At 40.8% G+C, this 17858-nt stretch overlaps 1 protein-coding gene across 8 annotated transcripts in view; it reads left to right on the top strand.

Moving 5' to 3' along the window:
• Positions 1-908: 908 nt before the first annotated feature.
• Positions 909-17858, top strand: part of BCLAF3 (BCLAF1 and THRAP3 family member 3) — a 60206-nt gene continuing 43256 nt past the window's right edge. For 3 of the 8 annotated variants that reach the window (XM_070256737.1, XM_023634252.2, XM_023634254.2), the window contains exon 1: positions 925-1103. The gene's annotated coding sequence lies outside the window, so the exon portion shown is untranslated. Of the gene's footprint in view, positions 1104-1125; positions 1531-17858 lie in introns of those variants that run through there. The other 5 variants (XM_023634253.2, XM_070256735.1, XM_070256736.1 and 2 more) reach the window with 3 other exon arrangements.

Genomic DNA, 17858 nt, shown 5'->3' with positions numbered 1-17858 from the left:
TCTAGAGTATGTACCTGGGAAAGGGTAGATAAAGTAGAATAGAAGTAAGTCATCTGGGTTGACCGGGTTAAGGAAACATGGCTCAGTTATGGGCGTTGGAGTCATCAGGATGACTGCAGTAATTCAGATGGAGAGGAGAACTAATTCAGTCAGTAGATGACAGTGACAAGGGAGGGTACTACCAGATGGGGTGAACCCCGAAAGAGAAACCTTGCAAAGGGTAAAAAGAACATCAAAGTGTCAAGTGAGAAAGCTCCAAGAGTGAGGACATACTACCTTTGGGGCTGGGGGATGGAGTGTGGGAGGAGAGAAATCAAGAGAGCAGACGAAAATGAGTCAATGTTTTGAAGTGGATGGTGGAGAGATGTTGGTACCATTAAGCTACTTGGAAGGTCCAGAGGGGAGGTTTTGTTTTCCGGGTAGAAGCTTACTCCGAGGCCATAGGGAATGGTTAGAGATTGAGTAGGCAGGGAGAGAGGCCACAGCAGGGCAGGTTCTGGTGGGTTAGATCTGGAAGAGCTTTGAGGGCCAAGCCAGGGGTTGGAAGACCAAGACTCATCTCCTCCGCCACCTTTGCCTCCTGCGTACAAGGCTGGAAGGCTCACGGGACCAAGCTCCTGCCCCTGACTGAGAGGTGAGCTCCAACCCCCGACTCGCGACCCTCAGGATTCCCGGACCTGTTCGCCCACTGCGGTTCTTCCTTCCCCGCGGGTTGGGTGCGGGGAGTAGACGGCGCACGCGCTCTGGACAGAGCTGCAGAGGTGGGAACGACCGGCAGAGGGCGCAGGCGCTCTGGCGGGCGCAGCCGGGGCGGGGCACCCTCGCTGGGAAAGAGTTGGAAGCAGAGGTCGGGGGTAGAGGGGGCTCCGCGCGAGGCCGCGGGCAGTGGGCGGGGCCAGGGTGGGGGCGGGGCGAGGCGGTTCCGGAAGGAAGTGGTTCCGGGTCTCGCGGCCCGGTTGGGGTAGCTATGGTGCCGGCGCGGGGGGACGCGGCGGCCGAGTGAGGGGCGAGGCCGGTGAGGCCGGTGGCGCCGGTGGCGCCGGTGGCGGCGGCGACGGCGGCGCCGGTGGCGGCGGTGGCGGCGGCGGGGACTTCTGGGCCGGGTGAGCGGGCCTGGGGGGCGGGGGGGGGGGGCCGCGGAGGCCCCGGCTCTCTGCGAAGGCGTGTCGGTGGCCCGGGAGGGGCGGCTCCTGGGCTGGCGGTTGGGGCGGCGGGGAGGATGCGGCGGCCCTCCTCGGACTCCCGGGGAACCGCTCCCCTGCCGCTACTTCAGGCCACTGGGCCAGTGCCTTCTGTTAGGCTCGGCGACCCGGGCACCTGCTGCCGCGGCCTCGATCCTTCCCGGTCGTCGGGCAGGCTGCGGCCCCGGCGGTTAGGAGCCTGTGTCCTAAGGACGGGGGGCGGTGTCAGGGGACGGTGCCCTCGTCCCTGAGGTGGCCCCGGACGCGTCGCCTGCGGGACCCGAGCCGAGGAGCCCCCAGCTTTGTCCTTCTCCGGAGGCTCTCCGCCGCGCAGCGGCATCTTCCTCGGGTAACGTCCAGAATGTGTCGTGAAGGCTGCTCTTTAGCCTGCAATGCAAAGTAAAACTTGTCTTTTTAGAAACGTATCCTGAAAATGGGCGTATCTCCTGTGCTTTTCTAGGGGGTATTAGGAGACTGGGCCAGTCACTGTCAGGATTGTCCTGTCGGTGTGTCGGGAGGGAGAGAAATGGGAGAGAAACTTATCCCACTTATCCCAAATGTTTTCCTGCCGCTGTGCTTTTTGAGCTGCCTCTTAGGTGATTGCTTTTCTTTTCTGGAACCAAGTAAAAACTACAGGTAGAGATCAGGAAGGTCTCTCAGACTTGTGAGTTGGCAACCTTTTTAGCATTTTCCTGAATTCGAATTGGTATGAATGAAAGACTGGAAGTTGAAAAGAAAAGGCTTTGGTGTGGATTCGTAATGAATACTTTATTTGTCAATGGTATTTTAATGGTAATGGTATGGTAATGTTTTATTTTTTAATGGTATTTTAAGAAATGGCTACTAAAATGTTCTTTTGAAAGCCCTGCTGTTTCACCCCCCCCCAGGCCTTTGAAACGTCTTATTAGAAACATTTATGTATAGAAACATTTAGTAACACATTTATATACAAAATTTCTAAAATATACAAACCACAGTGAAGTAGATACACTGTTTCACCATTCCAAGTAACCATTGTGAAGATGGTTACACTGGGTGGACACCTCTCATCTTTTTTTATGCAGTGATGAATGCATGATTTTTCCAAAGTGGATTCTCTTTGGTAACCATATTTTTCTGACTACATAGCATGCCGTTGTATGGCTGTAGTAATTTCTTTAATTGGTTTTTCTCAGTTTTTCACTGCTTATGTTGTTGGAGAAATGTAAAAGCTGCACATCCATGATTACTTCCTTAGTGTACATTCCTAGATGATAGAATTGTTGCGTTTGTTTTTTCTAAATGTGAATTGCTCAATTTCCCTCTGGAAAGGACGTGCTATTTTGCACTCCCACCAACAATCTGTGAGTGTCCTTTTTCACACCCTAGCAAAAGGCAACATTTAAAGGATTTCTATAGGAACAGTTTGGGGCCATTTATGTTCTTCTCTCCAACACAATACAGGTATCCTTCTCTAGCTAGCACTTTTTTTTTTATTTGTTGATAGCAATTCAGTTTCTCTTCTTTTCTTCCACCTTTACCAGTTTATCTAGGCAAGGCAGAGGCATCATGGAGTGAACAGGAGATTTGAAGTCAGGACTTCCTTGAATTCCACTATATCTGATTACCTTGAACAAGTCGCTTCCTTTCCTAAGGGACTATTTCCTCAACTCTGGATTAGGAATTATAGTGCATTCGCCTTACCTTTCTTACAGGGTCATTTTAAGAGTCATATGAGACATTTATGGGCAGTACATTTAAGCACACTTTGTCTTGTTGGTAATTATTGCCGTCTTGTAAAAATTTCAGAGCCCAAAAGCATCTTGATTTTTTAAAAGCAAATTTCTCAATTCAAAAAGCTATTCTGTGATACCCTTTGCCCCCACACTCTCACTCCTTAAATTTGAAGTTTTATACTGCTGCCCTAGATTATATTCAAAACGATTTCAAAGTCATGAAATTAGGTGAACGAATGAGTCTGCACAAATGTTGAAGGAGAAAATATTTAAAGACACTATATATAAAACTGAGGGGGACAGGTATAAAGCTAAATAAAAGACAATCCTTGCGATCATGATAAATAAATCATAGTCTTTGTGTCCTGCAGACTACAGAATATCCAGTCAGCTAGAGGGCGTACAAGCTGCTTTCCAAATTTAGATGGCAATTTTAGATGTGATGCAGGATGTCAACTATTCTGGAGTGTGCTAAAGTCCAATTCTGCTGACCGAGCATCTGCGCAAATGACCAGGCATTCTCTTCAGGGTCATCCTTCTGAAGATAGGAGTTGCAAGGTGGAGAAGTGGTAGTATTGGAGTCTGAGAACCTGAATTCTAGTGTGGGGTCTGTCGCTTGGGGTGGATTGGGTAACCTTTTTGAGGCTTGGTTTCTTCACCAATGAAGTGGAGGTAATTCCAGCTTCCTCAAAGGCTTGTTGGGAGGATTAAATGAGATAGAATTTGCAAGATAGTTAGTGAACCAGGAGGTATTGGCACTCGTGTGACCCTTCTTACCCACTGAAGACTTAGCTTTTCCAGGAAAGAAACTAGGTCTCTTCCAACTCTATATGTCTTGCCCTGAGCAGTCACTGACACTTAGTATGTTTAACATAAAATATGATTGCTCATAAAAATTTAGTTTGGACCATTAAAGAAGGTAATATGTAAATGTGGAATATTGGGAGAAATTGCCTACATTATTTGCAGTCAATATTAAGGAATCAAAGGAAACACTGAACTAATTGGACCTAGACTCGTCTTTACTATGACTGTCATTCTACGTTATATCCCTGATGCCAGGCGCATAGTCCCTCCTTATCAACAACAAACCTACTCAAGTTGCTCCATTGCAGAACCTCCTCCCTAGACCCCTATCACCCAGCCACAACTCCGTCTCTCTCCTCCCCTTCCAGCCAAACTGTTAGTTGTTGTTAATAATTCGTTTTCTCAGTCTCCTTACCTTCCACTTAGTCCTCAAGGCATTTCATTCCTTTTATTGGATCTCTGTGCAGCTTTTGCCATGAAAACCTTTCTTGAAACGTCCTCCTTTAGTTTCTGAGATTCTATGCTCCAGGGTTCCCTCCTTCCTCAGAGGATGTTCCTTCTCAGTCTCCTTGGTTGGTTCATCTTCCCCAAAATGTTGATCCTGTAGGCTTGATCCTTCTGGTGATAGATGAGTTCTAGAATAATTTATAGAGCATTGATGCTGTCCATGAAGGTTTGGTAGAATTCCCCTGTGAAACCATCTGGGCCTGATGCTTTTTCATGGGATATTTCCTTAATAACTTTTTCTATTTCCTCTATGGAAATTGATCTGTTTAAGCCTTCTAACTCCAATGGGGTCAATTTTAGTAATCTGTACTTTTCTGGCAGTGTCCCTTTCAGCTGGCTTTTCAAGTTCATTAGATAGAGGGCTACAAAGTAATCACTTGTGATTTAAAATATTTTCTTGTATTTCAATGGTTATTTCTCCCTTACCATTTCTTATTTTGTATATTTGTGCTTTCTCCCTTTTTTCTTAGTCAAGTTATATAGTGGTTTATCTATTTTAAGTTTTTCAAAAACTACAGAATTTTGAATTATTCCTTAGATTAAGTTTTCTATTCTCTTCCTCTACTCCTTTACCTTTATTATTTCCTTCCTTGTGCTTTCTTTTGGTTTACCTTGTTACTTTTTAGTTGCTTTTTTTTTTTTTTTTTACTTTGGAAACAAATTTACTTATTTTTATTCTTTTCATTTTTATTGATAAATGTGTCTAGTGCAATGAATTTTCCTTTGATCACTGCCTTAAATGCATCCCATAGAATCTGATATATAGTGCTTTCATCATCATTTCTTAAAAAATCTATAATTTCAGTTATAGAATATCTAGGAGTTGTTTACTAGGAGGTTTTTAAATTTCTAGGTGGAAGAGCCTTTCTGTTTTTTGCTTTTGTTAGTAAATTCTAGTTTTATTGCACTATGATCAGAGAGTATTGTTTGTAATATTTCTATTTTATGGAAGTTACTGATGTTTTCTTTGTGACCTAATATATGATTATTTTTGGTGAATGAGATCTAAGCTCTTGAGAAGAATGTGTATTCTCTAGTATCAGAGTGTAGAGTTTGATAAATATTCTTGAGATTTACCCTAGTGATTATGCCGTTTAAATCGTCTAGCTCCTTATCTTTGGTTTACCTAATCTGTCAACTATTCCACTGAGAGTGGTATATTAGAGTCTCCTATTATTAGTGTATTTCTACTATGTTTACTTGCATCTCCTGTAGTTTTTGTTTCGTAGAGGTGGTTGCTATGTTATATTCATGTGAATGTGTATGTTTTTATTTGTTCTATCGTCATCTTCATTTATTGTTAGGACTGATATGTTTGGTCTCAACTCTATCATAATGTTTTATAATTATGTGGGTTTTGTTATATTTGCTGTTTCTTTTGCTATGAGGTGTATTTTTTGCTATTTTATTTTTAAAAATTGGGGAGGGGTATTGAGGAAGGTTTGTATTTTTGTTCTAATGGTTAACCTTTGTACTTACACCTTGTTCAGTGCCCTTACTCCTCTGTTTGCTTATTTAACCTTTTGTGTGTGAGAGAGAAATACATTGTATCCATGAAATCAAAGCAGGATAATGATAGGTAACAGTGGGGTTCTGTAGCCACTTCCAGCTCCTCCTTGCTGAAGAACTGGTGATGACACCTAGCTGCTGTAGCCAAGAGAATAATCCATGCTCTGGTCTCTTCGGGTCTGGCTTCCTCTGATCTGCTGATCTGCTTGTTCTGTGGGCTCTGACTTGGTCCAGTTCTGTGTTAGGAGTGTGGCTTCTCTGTTGCATAGGCTTTCCTGGGGCATTCTTTGCATTTGTAAATGCTGAGTCTCACACAATTCACCCATTTAAAAGTGTGCAATTCAGTGTCTTGTAGTATATTCACAAAGTTCATCACCCCTAAAAGAAACGCTGTGCCTGTTCTCCCCATTGCCCCCCACCTCACCCAGGCAACCACCAATCTACTTTCTGTTTCTATGGCTTTCCCTTTTCTGGACCTTTCATATAGACAGATTCATATAGTATATGTTTTTTGTGACTGGCTTCCTTCCCTTAGCATAACGATTTCAAGGGTCATCCCTGTTTGACCATGTGTCAGTACTTCATTCCTTTCTATGGCCAAATAATATTCCATTGTATGTGTATACCACATTTTGTTTATTTATTTATCTTTAATGGACTTTCCAGTTGTTTCTACTTTTTTGGCTGTTATGAATGGTGCTGCAGTGAATATTTGCATGCAAGTTTTTGTGTGGACATGTATTTTTAAAGGAACTGCTAAATTGTTTTCCAAAGTGGCCGCATCATTTTCCCTTCCCACCAGCAGTGTATGAGGGCTCCATTATCTCTCATCCTTTCGACACTTATTATCTATCTTTGATTATAGCTGTCCTAGTTGGTGTGAAGTGGTATCTCATTATGATTTTGATTTGCATTTCCCTAATGATTACTGATGTTGAGTGTCTTTTCACGTGCTGATTGGGCTTTTGTCTATCTTCTTTGGAGTAACTTCTATTCATTTCCTTTGCCCATTTTTTAAATTGGGTTATTTGTCTTATATTATTGAATTGTAAGTTTTTTATATGTTCTAGATAGAATCCCTTATCAGATATGATTTACAAAAAATGTTCTCACATTCTATGGGTTGTCGTCTCACTTTCTTGATAGCATCCTTTACGGTGTAAACGTTTTTAATTTTGATGATGCCCAATTTATCTATGTTTTTCTTTTTGCTTGTGTTTTTGATGTCATATCTAAGAAACCATTGCCCAATCCAAGGTCCCAAAGATTATTTATCCTTGTGTTTTCCTCTCAGGTTTATAGTTTGAGCTCTTACGTTTAGGTCTTTGGTCCATTTTGAGTTAAGTTTTGTATATGATGTGAGGCAGAATTGAACTGTCTTCTTTTGCTGTGGCTTTTCACTTGTCCTGGGACCATATGTTGATTTGTTTAACCTCTCAAGAGGTGATTAATCAGGTTTCTCCCTCAGGAAGCTTTAAATCCACCTACAGCCTAGACAGCATTGAGCTTTTGCTATTATTCTCTTTTCCTGTCTCTTCTCCCATTTTTTAGTTGCAATTTTTCTGCTCTCATAATATGCAACAATTTTACATGTCTTCCACCCTCATCTTTTTTTTTTTTTTTTTTGAGGAAGATCAGCCCTGAGCTAACTACTGCCAATCCTCCTCTTTTTGCTGAGGAAGACTGGCCCTGAGCTAACATCCGTGCCCATCTTCCTCTACTTTCTATGTGGGACGCCTACCCCAGCATGGCGTGCCAAGCGGTGCCATGTCCGCACCCGGAATCCGAACTGGCGAACCTTTGGCCTCTGAGAAGTGGAACGTGTGCACTTAACCGCTGCACCACCGGGCCAGCCCCTCCACCTTCATCTGCATCTTTATTTTAATGTCTTATATGTCCATTTCCATATTTTTAAATGCTTACTGTCAGTCCTTTGCTGACGTTTTCTCAGTGATCATTTGGTTGGATGAAGCTCATGCTCTAGCAGCTTCCTCAGGAAGGACTAATAAGTGCAGAACTTCCCTATGTTCTTGTATGCTGAAAACTATTTTTTTCTGTAGTCTTGTTGTTTGAGGGACAAATATCAAGGGACAACTTGGCTGATATAAAATCCTTGGTTCCCCCTTATTTTCTTTACTTTTTATTTTATTTTTTATTGTGGTAACATTGGTTGGTAACGTTATATAAATTTTGGGCGTACATCATTATATTTTGATTTCTGTATAAATTACATCATGTTCACCACCCAAAGACTAATTACAATCCATCACCACACACATATTCCTAATCACCCCTTTTGCCCTCCTCCCTCCCCCTTTCCCTCTGGTAACCACCAGTCCAATCTCTCTCTCTTATGTGTTTGTTTGTTGTTGTTTTTATCTTCTATTTATGAGTGACATCATATGCTATTTGACTTTCTCCCTCTGACTTATTTCGCTTAGCATAATACCCTCAAAGTCCATCCATGTTGTCACAAATGGCTGAATTTCATCGTTTCTTATGGCTGAGTAGTATTCCATTGTGTATTTATACCACATCTTCTTTATCTATTCGTCCCTTGATGGGCACCCAGGTTGCTTCCAAGTCTTGGCTATTGTGACTAATGCTGCAGTGAACATAGGGGTGTGTATATCTCTATGCATTCATGTTTTCATGTTCTTTGGATAAATACTCAGCAGTAGAATAGCTGGATTGTATGGCAGTTCTATTCTTAATTTTCTGAGGAATCTCCATATTGTTTCCCATAGTGGCTGTACCAGTTTGCACTCCCACCAGCAGAGTATGAGAGTTCCCTTTTCTCCACATCCTCTCCAACGCTTATTTCCTATCTTGTTAATTATAGCCAGTCTGATAGGTGTGAGGTGATACCTCATTGTAGATTTGATTTACATTTCCCTAATAATTAGTGATGTTGAACATCTTTTCATGTGCCTGTTGGCCATGTGTATGTCTTCTCTGGACAAATGTCTGTTCAGATCTTTTGCCCATTTTTTAATTGAGTTGTTAGGTTTTTTTGTCGTTGAGATGTATGAATTCTTTATATATTTCAGATATTAACCCCTTATCAGATATATGGTTTGCAAATATCTTCTCCCAATTGTTAGGTTGTCTTTTCATTTTGTTGATGGTTTCCTTTGCTGTGCAGAAGCTTTTTAGTTTGATAGAGTTCCATTTGTTTATTTTTTCTTTTGTTTCCCTTGCCCGGTCAGACATGGTACTTGAAAATATGCTGCTAAGACTGATGTTGAAGAGCATACTCCCTATGTTTTCTTCTAGAAGTTTAATGGTTTCAGGTCTTACATTCAAGTCTTTAATCCATTTTGAGTTAATTTTTGTATATGGTGTAAGATAATGATCTACTTTCATTCTTTTGCACGTGGCTGTTCAGTTTTCCCAACATTTATTGAAGAGACTCTCCTTTCTCCACTGTATGTTCTTGGCTCCCTTGTAGAAAATTAGCTGTCCATAGATGTGCAGGTTTACTTCTGGGCTCCCAATTCTGTTCCATTGATCTGTGTGTCTGTTTTTGTGTCAGTGCCATGCTGTTTTGATTACTATGGCTTTGTAGTATATTTTGAAATCAGGGAGTGGGATACCTCCAGTTTGTTCTTTTTTCTCAGGGTTCCTTTGGCTATTCAGGGTCTTTTATTGTTCCATGTACATTTTAGGGTTCTTTGCTCTATTTCTTTGAAAAAAGTCCTTGGAATTTTGATAGGGATTGCCTTGAATATGTAGATTGCTTTAGGAAGTGTGGGCATTTTAACTATGTTAATTCTTACAGTTCAAGAGCATGGCATATCTTTCCATTTCTTTGTGTCTTCTTCAATTTCTTTCAACAATGTTTTATAGTTTTCAGTGTACAGGTCCTTCACCTCTTTGGTTAAGTTTATTCCTAGGTATTTTATTCTTTTTGTTGCAATTGTAAATGGGATTGTATTCTTAATTTCTCTTTCTGCTACTTTGTTGTTAGCTTATAGAAACACAACTGATTTTTGTATGTTGATTTTGTATCCTGCAACTTTACCATATTCATTTATTATTTCTAAAAGATTTTTGGTGGATTCTTCAGGGTTTTCTATATATAAAATGTCATCAGCAAATAGTGACAGTTTCACTTCTTCCTTTCCAATCTGGATCCCTTTTATTTCTTTTTCTTGCCTGATTTCTCTGGCTAGGTCTTCCAATACTGTGTTAAATGAGTGGTGAAAGTGGGCATCCTTGTCTGGTTCCTTTTCTTAGAGGGATAGCTTTCAATTTTTCTCCCTTGAGAATGATATTTGCTGTGGGTTTGTCATATATGGCCTTTATTATGTTGAGGTACTTTCCTTCTATACCCATTTTATTCAGAGTTTTTATCATAAATGCATGCTGTATCTTGTCAAATGCTTTCTCTGCATCTGTTGAGATGATCGTGTGGTTTTTATTCTTCATTTTGTTAATGTGGTGTATCGCGTTGATTGATTTGCAGATGTTGAACCATCCCTACATCCCTGGAATAAGTCCCACTTGATCATAGTCTATGATCTTTTTAATGTATTGTTTTATTTGCTTTGCTAGTATTTTGTTGAGGATTTTTGCATCAATATTCATCAGTGATATTGACCTGTAATTTTCTTTTTTTGTGTTGTCCTTGTCTGGTTTGGGTATCAGGGTAATATTGACTTCATAGAGTGAGTTAGGAAGCCTTCCCTCCTCTTCAGTTTTTGCAAGAGTTTGAGAAGGATAGGTATTAAGTCTTTGAATTTTTGTTAGAGTTCACCAGGGAAGCCATCTGGTCCTGGACTTTTGTCTTTAGGGAGATTTCTGATTACTGTTTTGATCTCCTTACTGGTGATCAATCTATTCAAATTTTCTACTTCTTCTTGATTCAGTTTTGGAAGGTTGGATGATTCTAATAATTCATCCCTTTCTTCTAGATTATCCAATTTGTTGACATATAGCTTTTCAGAGTATTTTCTTATCTTTCATATTTGTGAGATGTCCATTGTAATTTCTCCTCTTTCATTTCTGATTTTATTTATTTGAGCCTTCTCTCTTTTTTTCTTGGTTAGTCTAGCTAAAGGTTTGTCAATTAATTTTGTTTATCTTTTCAAAGAACCAGCTCTTGGTTTCATTGAATTTTGCTATTTTTTTTTTCAGTCTTTATTTCTGCTCTGATTTTTATTATTTCCTTCCTTCCTGCTGATTTTGGGCTTTGTTTGTTCTTCTTTTTCCAGTTCCTTTAGGTGCACTGTTAGATTTTTATTTGGGATTTTTCTTGTTTGTTGATGTAGGCCTGAATTGCTATGAACTTCCCTCTTAGAACCGCTTTTGCTGTATCCCATAGATTTTCGCATGTCATATTTTCATTTGTCTCCAGTGAATTTTTGATTTCTCCTTTGATTTCTTCATTGACCCAATCGTCGTTCAGTAGCATTTTGTTTAATCTCCACATATTTGTGGCTTTTCTGATTTTCTTCCTGTAGTTGATTTCTAGTTTCATACCTTTGTGGTCAGAAAAGATTCTTGGTATTAGTTCAATCTTCTTAAATTCATCGAGACTTCTTTTGTGGCCTAATATGTGATCAGTCCTGGAGAATGTTCCTTGTACATTTGAAAAGAATGTGTATTCTGTGGTTTTTAATGGGGTGTTCTATGTATATCTACTAAGTCCATCTGGTCTAATGTGTTGTTAAGGCCAGTGTTTCCTTATTGATCTTCTGTTTGGATGATCTATGCATTGGTGTAAGTGGATTTTTAAGTCCCCTGCTATTGTCGTGTTACTGTCTATTTCTCCTTTTATGTCTGTTAATAATTGCTTTATATATTTAGATACTCCTATGTTGGGTGCATAGATATTTACAAGTGTTATATCTTCTTGTTGGAGTGTTCCCTTTATCATTATGTAGTGCCCTTCTTTGTCTCTTGTTACAGTTTTTGTTTTAAAGTCTATTTTGTCTGATATAAGTATTGCTACCCCAACTTTCTTTTCTTTACCATTTACCTGGAGTATCATTTCTGTCCTTTCACTATCAGTTTGTCAGTGTCTTTAGGTCAGAAGTGTGTCTCTTGTATGCAGCATATGTACGAGTCTTGTTTTTTCATCCAGTCAGCCACTCTATGTCTTTTGATTGGAGCCTTTAGTCCATTGACATTTAAAGTAGCTATTGATAAGAATGTACTTTTTGCCATTTTGTTACTTTTTTCAGGGTGTTTTAGTAGTTCTTCTCTGTTCCTGTCTTCTTCTCTTGCTCTCTTCCCTTGTGCTTTGATGACTTTCTTTAGTATTATGTTTGGGTTCCTTTCTTTTAATTTTGTATGTATTTATTATAGGTTTTGGGTTTGTGATTACCATGAGGTTCGTATATAGTAACCTATATATAGCAATCTATATTATGTTGATGGTCTCTTTAGTTTTACCTTTTTCTAAAAGCTCTACTCTTTTACTCTCCTCCTCCCACATTTCATGTTCTTGATATCATATCTAACCTCTTTTTTTTTTTTTTTTTGCATGTGTGTCTGTTACCCTCTTATCATGGAAATAGATAATTTTAGTACTTTTGTATTTTGACCTTCATATTAGCTTCATAGGTGGTTGATCTGCTACCTTTACTTATATTTTCCTTTACCAGTGATTTTATTGCTTTTTTGATAATTTTTTAATTCCTATTTGTAGTCTTCTCTTTTCCAGTTAAATGAGTCCCTTTAGCATTTCTTGTAAGGCTGGTTTCTTGGTGATAAACTCCTTTAATTTTGCTTGTCTGGGAAACTCTTTCTCTATCCTTCCACTCTGAATGATAATCTTGCCATGTAAAGTATTCTTGGCTGTAGGTTTTTTCCTTTCAGCACTTTAAATATATGTGCCACTCCCTTCTAGCCTATCAGGTTTCTGCTGGGAAGTCAGCTGATAGCCTCATGTGGTTTCCTTTGTATGTTACCTGTTGCCTTTCTCTTGTGGCTTTTAGGATCCTCTCTTTATCTTTAATTCTTGACATTTTAATTATAATGTGTCTTGGTGTGGGCCTCTTTGGGTTCATCTTGTTTAGTACTCTCTGTGCTTCATGTACCTGGATGTCTGTTTCCTTCCTTAGGTTAGGAAAGTTTTCAGCTATTATTTCTTCAGATAGATTCTCTGCTCCTTTGTCTCTCTCTTCTCCTTCTGGGACACCTATAATATGGATGTTAGTATACTTGATCTTGTCCCAGAGGTCCCTTAGACTGTCCTCATTCTTTTAAATTCTTTTTTCTTTTATCTATTCAGCTTAGGTGATTTCCTCTAGTCTTTCCTCCAGCTTGCTGATTTGTTCTTCTGTATCATCTACTTTGCTATTGAGTCCCTCCAGTGAGTTGTGCATTTCCAGAATTGTATTCTTCATTTCTGATTGGTTCTCTTTTATATTTTCCGGTTCTCTGTTGATGTTCTCACTGAGTTCATCCATTATTCTCCCAAGATCAGTGAGCATCCTTATGACTCTTAGTTTGTGCTCTTTGTCAGGTAGATTTATCTCTGTTTCATTTAGTTCTTTTTCTGGGATTTTGTCCTGTTCTCTTACTTGGAACATATTCCTTTGTCTCCTCATTTTGCCTCTTTTTCTGTGCTTATAACTATGTATTAGATAGGTCAGGTACATCTCCTGATCTTGGAGAGGTAGCATTATGTAAGAGATGCCTTATGAGGCCCAGCAGTGTGCTTCTTCTCATCACCAGTTCTAATGTTCCAGGAGTGTCCCTTCTGTTGTGTGTCCTTCTGTTGTGTCAGAGTTGCTCTTGCTGCTGATGCCTGGGAAGCCTAGGCTGTCCCCCTGGCCAGCTGGTTGTAATGCTCAGCTGTGTGTGGCTGCTGTGAAACCTTCAGTCACTTTATCGGGCATGGGGAGCCCCAGCACACTTGGCTGCCATGTCTAATAGCATGTTCCTGTTGCAGTTTTTCTGTTAAGTGTGTAGGTGCCCAGCATGGCTGGTTGCTAGGCTCAGGGGGGTTACACTTGTTGTAGGCCTCTTGGCTGCAAGGCTGTTATCAGCTCTCTCAGTATTGCAGCTGACTGGGGCCGGTCCCAGGCATGGGAGCACCCAGTTGTTTCAGACTTTGGAAGGTGGAGCCAGTCCTCCATGTGGCTATTTAAGAAGTGCAAGTCTGCTGCAGCTGAGAAGCCTCACTACCCATGGGGCCACACACCCTGTCAACACAGTCCTGCCCCATGCTCGTGCCCTGACCCCCTGAAGCCAACCCCCTCACCCCACTGCAGAGGCCCCACACACTCCACCAATGCAGGCCCTCTCCTCATGCATACCCTGCCCTGTAAAGGTTTCAGGCACCGTGCCTATGTGGGCCCACAAGTTACTCGAGGGCTTGCTGTTGGGTGGGGCCAGTCCCTAGGGGGGGGCTGCCTGCCCTGGCTGAGCTGGATTAAATCAGTGCTTTAGTGGGTGGGGCAGACCCCTGCACTAACAGGCCAGGGGAAGAACTCCGACAGCATCTGCCAGGGTCTCTGTCAGCACATCTATACTAGGTCACAATAATGGCTGCCATTAATGTCTTAGTCCCTGGGAGGGTCTCACCTCTCACTGAGATGCACCCAGAGCCTATGAAGTGAGTCTCTTTTCAACAAAGGTCTGTGCACCTTTCTTTCTGGTAAGTTTAGGCTGCTTTCCAAAATGGGTGAATTTGTGTGTGGGCCCTTTAAGAGCAGACTTTTTTCCCCCTTATGTCCAATCGCTTTTCTGGGGGTATTCCCCATTGTAGTATATAGCTAGCAAAGCCACATAGTATGACACTTGTCTCAGTTGTGCTGAGTGGCTTATTGTGGTAATACTCTGCTACTCAGATCCCCCACTCCTCTAGGGAAGGCTTTGTACCTTAAGATCACTCCCAGTCATGAAGCGCCATGGCTCAAAGGTGGCTTTTTTCTCTCCAGAAAGGAATTTCTGTCTCTTCTACCTCAGTCAGGACTGTCCCTTGTTGTGGGGGATCTTTTCATCCAGTTTTCAGTTCTCTCTTAGGGGTAATTGTTCCAAGAATACTTGTAAATTTGTTGTGTCCATGGGAAGAGATGAGTTCAGAGTCTTCCTATGCTGCCATCTTGATGCCTTCCTCCTCACCCTTACTTTCATTGATTTTACTTTTTTATTTTAAATGTGGATCCATTGTTGCCTTGCTTTGTATGTTGTTTTTGAAATACCTAGTGCTACTTTAATTATTTTGGATTTGTAAGTTATTTATTATTTTTATCTAGAAGTCTTGAGGATTTTTATCTTTATCTTTGAATTCAAATAATTTTTACTAAGCTATATTTCAGAGTTGATTGTTTTGGGTTAATTTTCCCAGGTATCTAGTGAGCCTTTCAGTGTGTAGATTCATATATTTTTCCATTTCTGAAAAAGTTTTCTTGAATTATAGTTTTAAATATTAGTGCAGTTCTATTGTTTGCTTTTTCTTCTCAGAAACTACAATAATAGGAATAGTATTCCTTCTGTATCATCTTCTGTTTCCACTAGTTTCTCTCTGATGTGAGCTCTCTCTCTCCTTCTCTCTCAATGTCATTTTCATTTTCTTGGTTGTTTTCCTGCCTTTCTTCAATGTCCCTTATTAAATTTTCCTTTGAGTTTATTCTCCCTTGGGCACCTTGTTATTTATTCTTTATTTCTGAGATAATTTGGCCTTTTTCTCCCATTTTTTCATGAGTTCAATTAACTTTTTTCTGTCATTTCACTGTTTTTTGGGTCTATTTCTGTTCTTAGTTTTTCAATTTCTAATTCAAGATGAGATTTGTTTTTAATATGCTTAAATGCTGTTGGATATATTCAATTCTGTTTGGAGTACAGACTTAGAGTTTTCTTCTGCTTCATGATTTTCTGGAGAGGGATTTTCCTCAGTTGAGAAATTCTCCTTTTCCACTTTCTTGTAAACACATGGGGATCATCAGACTTTAAAATTTTGAGAAATCTCGCAAGTATAAAATGGTATCTTATTGTTTTAATTTTGTCTTCCTGATTAGGTAGGGTTGAGTATCTTTTCATATGTTTATTGGATATTTATGTTTCCTCTTTGTTGAAGACTCAAAGGATAGAGCTGCCATTTACTGAAGTGGGGCAGACCGTAGGAGGAGCAGATTTTGGAGGGAGGACAGGAGTTTGCTCTTAGACATGCTTACAGCATCCAGTAGCCTTTTAGTTATGTAAGACTGCAGTACCCAGGATAGGTAAGGACTGAAGATACAAACTTGGGGGTTAGTTTATAGAGGGTATTTAAAGATATGAGACTGAATGAGAGTGTAGACTGGGGAGAGAGTGTAGACAGTGAGAAGTCCGAAGACTGAAGTCACTATTTAGAGGAAGACTGGGTTAATCATTTATGGGTCATGGTGGCAAGGGGGGAGATGAGGAGAGACTGGCAAAGGAGACAAAAGAATTGTTAGAGGTAGGAGGAAAACCAGGAAAGTGTAGTATTCTGGAATCCAAGTGAAGAAAATGTTTCTAGGAGGAAGGTGTGATTGACTGGTAAGTGCTGCTGGTAGATCCAGGAGGAGGAGGAGAAATAACTATTGGATTTAGCAACATGGATTTCATTAGTGACCTTGACTAGAGCAGTTTGGTGCAGTGGTAGAGGGTGAAGGGCCAAGCAAGAATGGGAGGAGAAGAATCAGAGAGAATGACTGGTATAGGAGCAGCTCTTTGAGGAATTTGGTTGTAAAAGGAGAGACAAGGGTGGTAGCCCCAGGGGGTGTGGTTCTAGAGAGCTGGGAGCATTAGAAGAGGTTAGATGGCGATGGGAAGGATCTAATGGCGAGGGGAAAGCCATGTTGTGGAAGGAAGGTTTGCTGGAGCTGGTCTTTCAGCTGGGTGAGGGGATGGTCCATTGCTGTCCTGGTAGGGTTGGCCTCTTTTGGCGCTGGCATCCTCTTCAGCATCCTCCTGGGAGTGGATGCCCCTGCTGTCCTGTCATCTTTCTGTGTTCTAAGACAGACGGGTTCATTCACTGCCCCTGGTCCTGTACAGTTCACTCTGAAGTAGCAGTACAAATTTGTCTTGTTATTGACATCTCTTCCCCAGTCACAACCCCTGCTGGTGTTTCAGCCTTTTCTTTCTCTCTCCTAATGCTGCTTCCTTTGATTAACTTTGCTAGTCACAAGTAAGTTAGTTTAAATTGGGGTTTGGCAAATTTTTTCTGTAAAGGACAAGATAGTAAATATTTTAGGCATTGTCACATGTTCTTTTTTTTTATGACTCTTTAAAAATGTAAAAACTGGAGCCAGCCCGGTGGCATAGTAGTTAAGTTTGCGTGTTCCACTTCAGCAGCCCGGGGCTCACCGGTTTGGATCCTGGGTGTAGACGTATGCACCACTTATCAAGCCACGCTGTGGCAGGTGTCCGTTATATAAAATAGAAGATGGGCACGGATGTTAGCTCAGGGCCAATCTTCCTCAGCAAAAAGAGGAGGATTGGCAGCGGATGTTAGCTCAGGAGTAATCTTCCTCAAAAAAAAAAAAGTGGGGCCGGCCCGGTGGCACAGCGGTTAAGTGCGCTCGCTCTGCTTCGGTGTCCCGGGGTTCGCCAGTTCAAATCCTGGGTGTGGACATGGCACCGCTTGGCAAGCCATGCTGTGCCAGGCGTCCCACATATAAAACAGAGGAAGATGGGCACAGATGTTAGCTCAGGGCCAGTCTTCCTCAGCAAAAAGAGGAGGATTGGTGGCAGATGTTAGCTCAGGGCTAGTCTTCCTCAAAAAAAAAAAAATGTAAAAACCATTCTTAGCTCAGACTCTAGGGTTTAAATGAACTCTCCTCTCTTATTTATTAAGCCCCTGGGCCAGTACTTTTCATTACTAGTTGATGTGCACTAAGCAATTGCAAACAAAGTTAGTTTTTTAAAAAACAGCTTTATTGGGATATAATTTACGAGTTTGTGTGCAATTCAGTGGTTTTTCATATGTTTGCAGAGTTGTGAAACCATCTCCATCATATCTGATCTAAGAGCATTTTCATTACCCCAAAGCTAACTTTTTTACAGCTTTGAGGTATAATTTATAATGCAATAAACTTCACCCATTTTTGAGTGAATAGTTTGAATTTTAATAAAGCTAATTTTAATATTAGCAAAGGAAACTATTCTAAGTAATACCTCTTTTCATCACATAATCAGTAAATCTTGTAAATCTTTTCTC

This window comes from Equus caballus, chromosome X (genome assembly GCF_041296265.1).
Source record: "Equus caballus isolate H_3958 breed thoroughbred chromosome X, TB-T2T, whole genome shotgun sequence".
Classification (NCBI taxonomy): Eukaryota; Metazoa; Chordata; class Mammalia; order Perissodactyla; family Equidae; genus Equus; species Equus caballus.
Note: the sequence above shows the minus strand (reverse complement) of the source record. Positions and strands in the feature narration are given on the sequence as shown.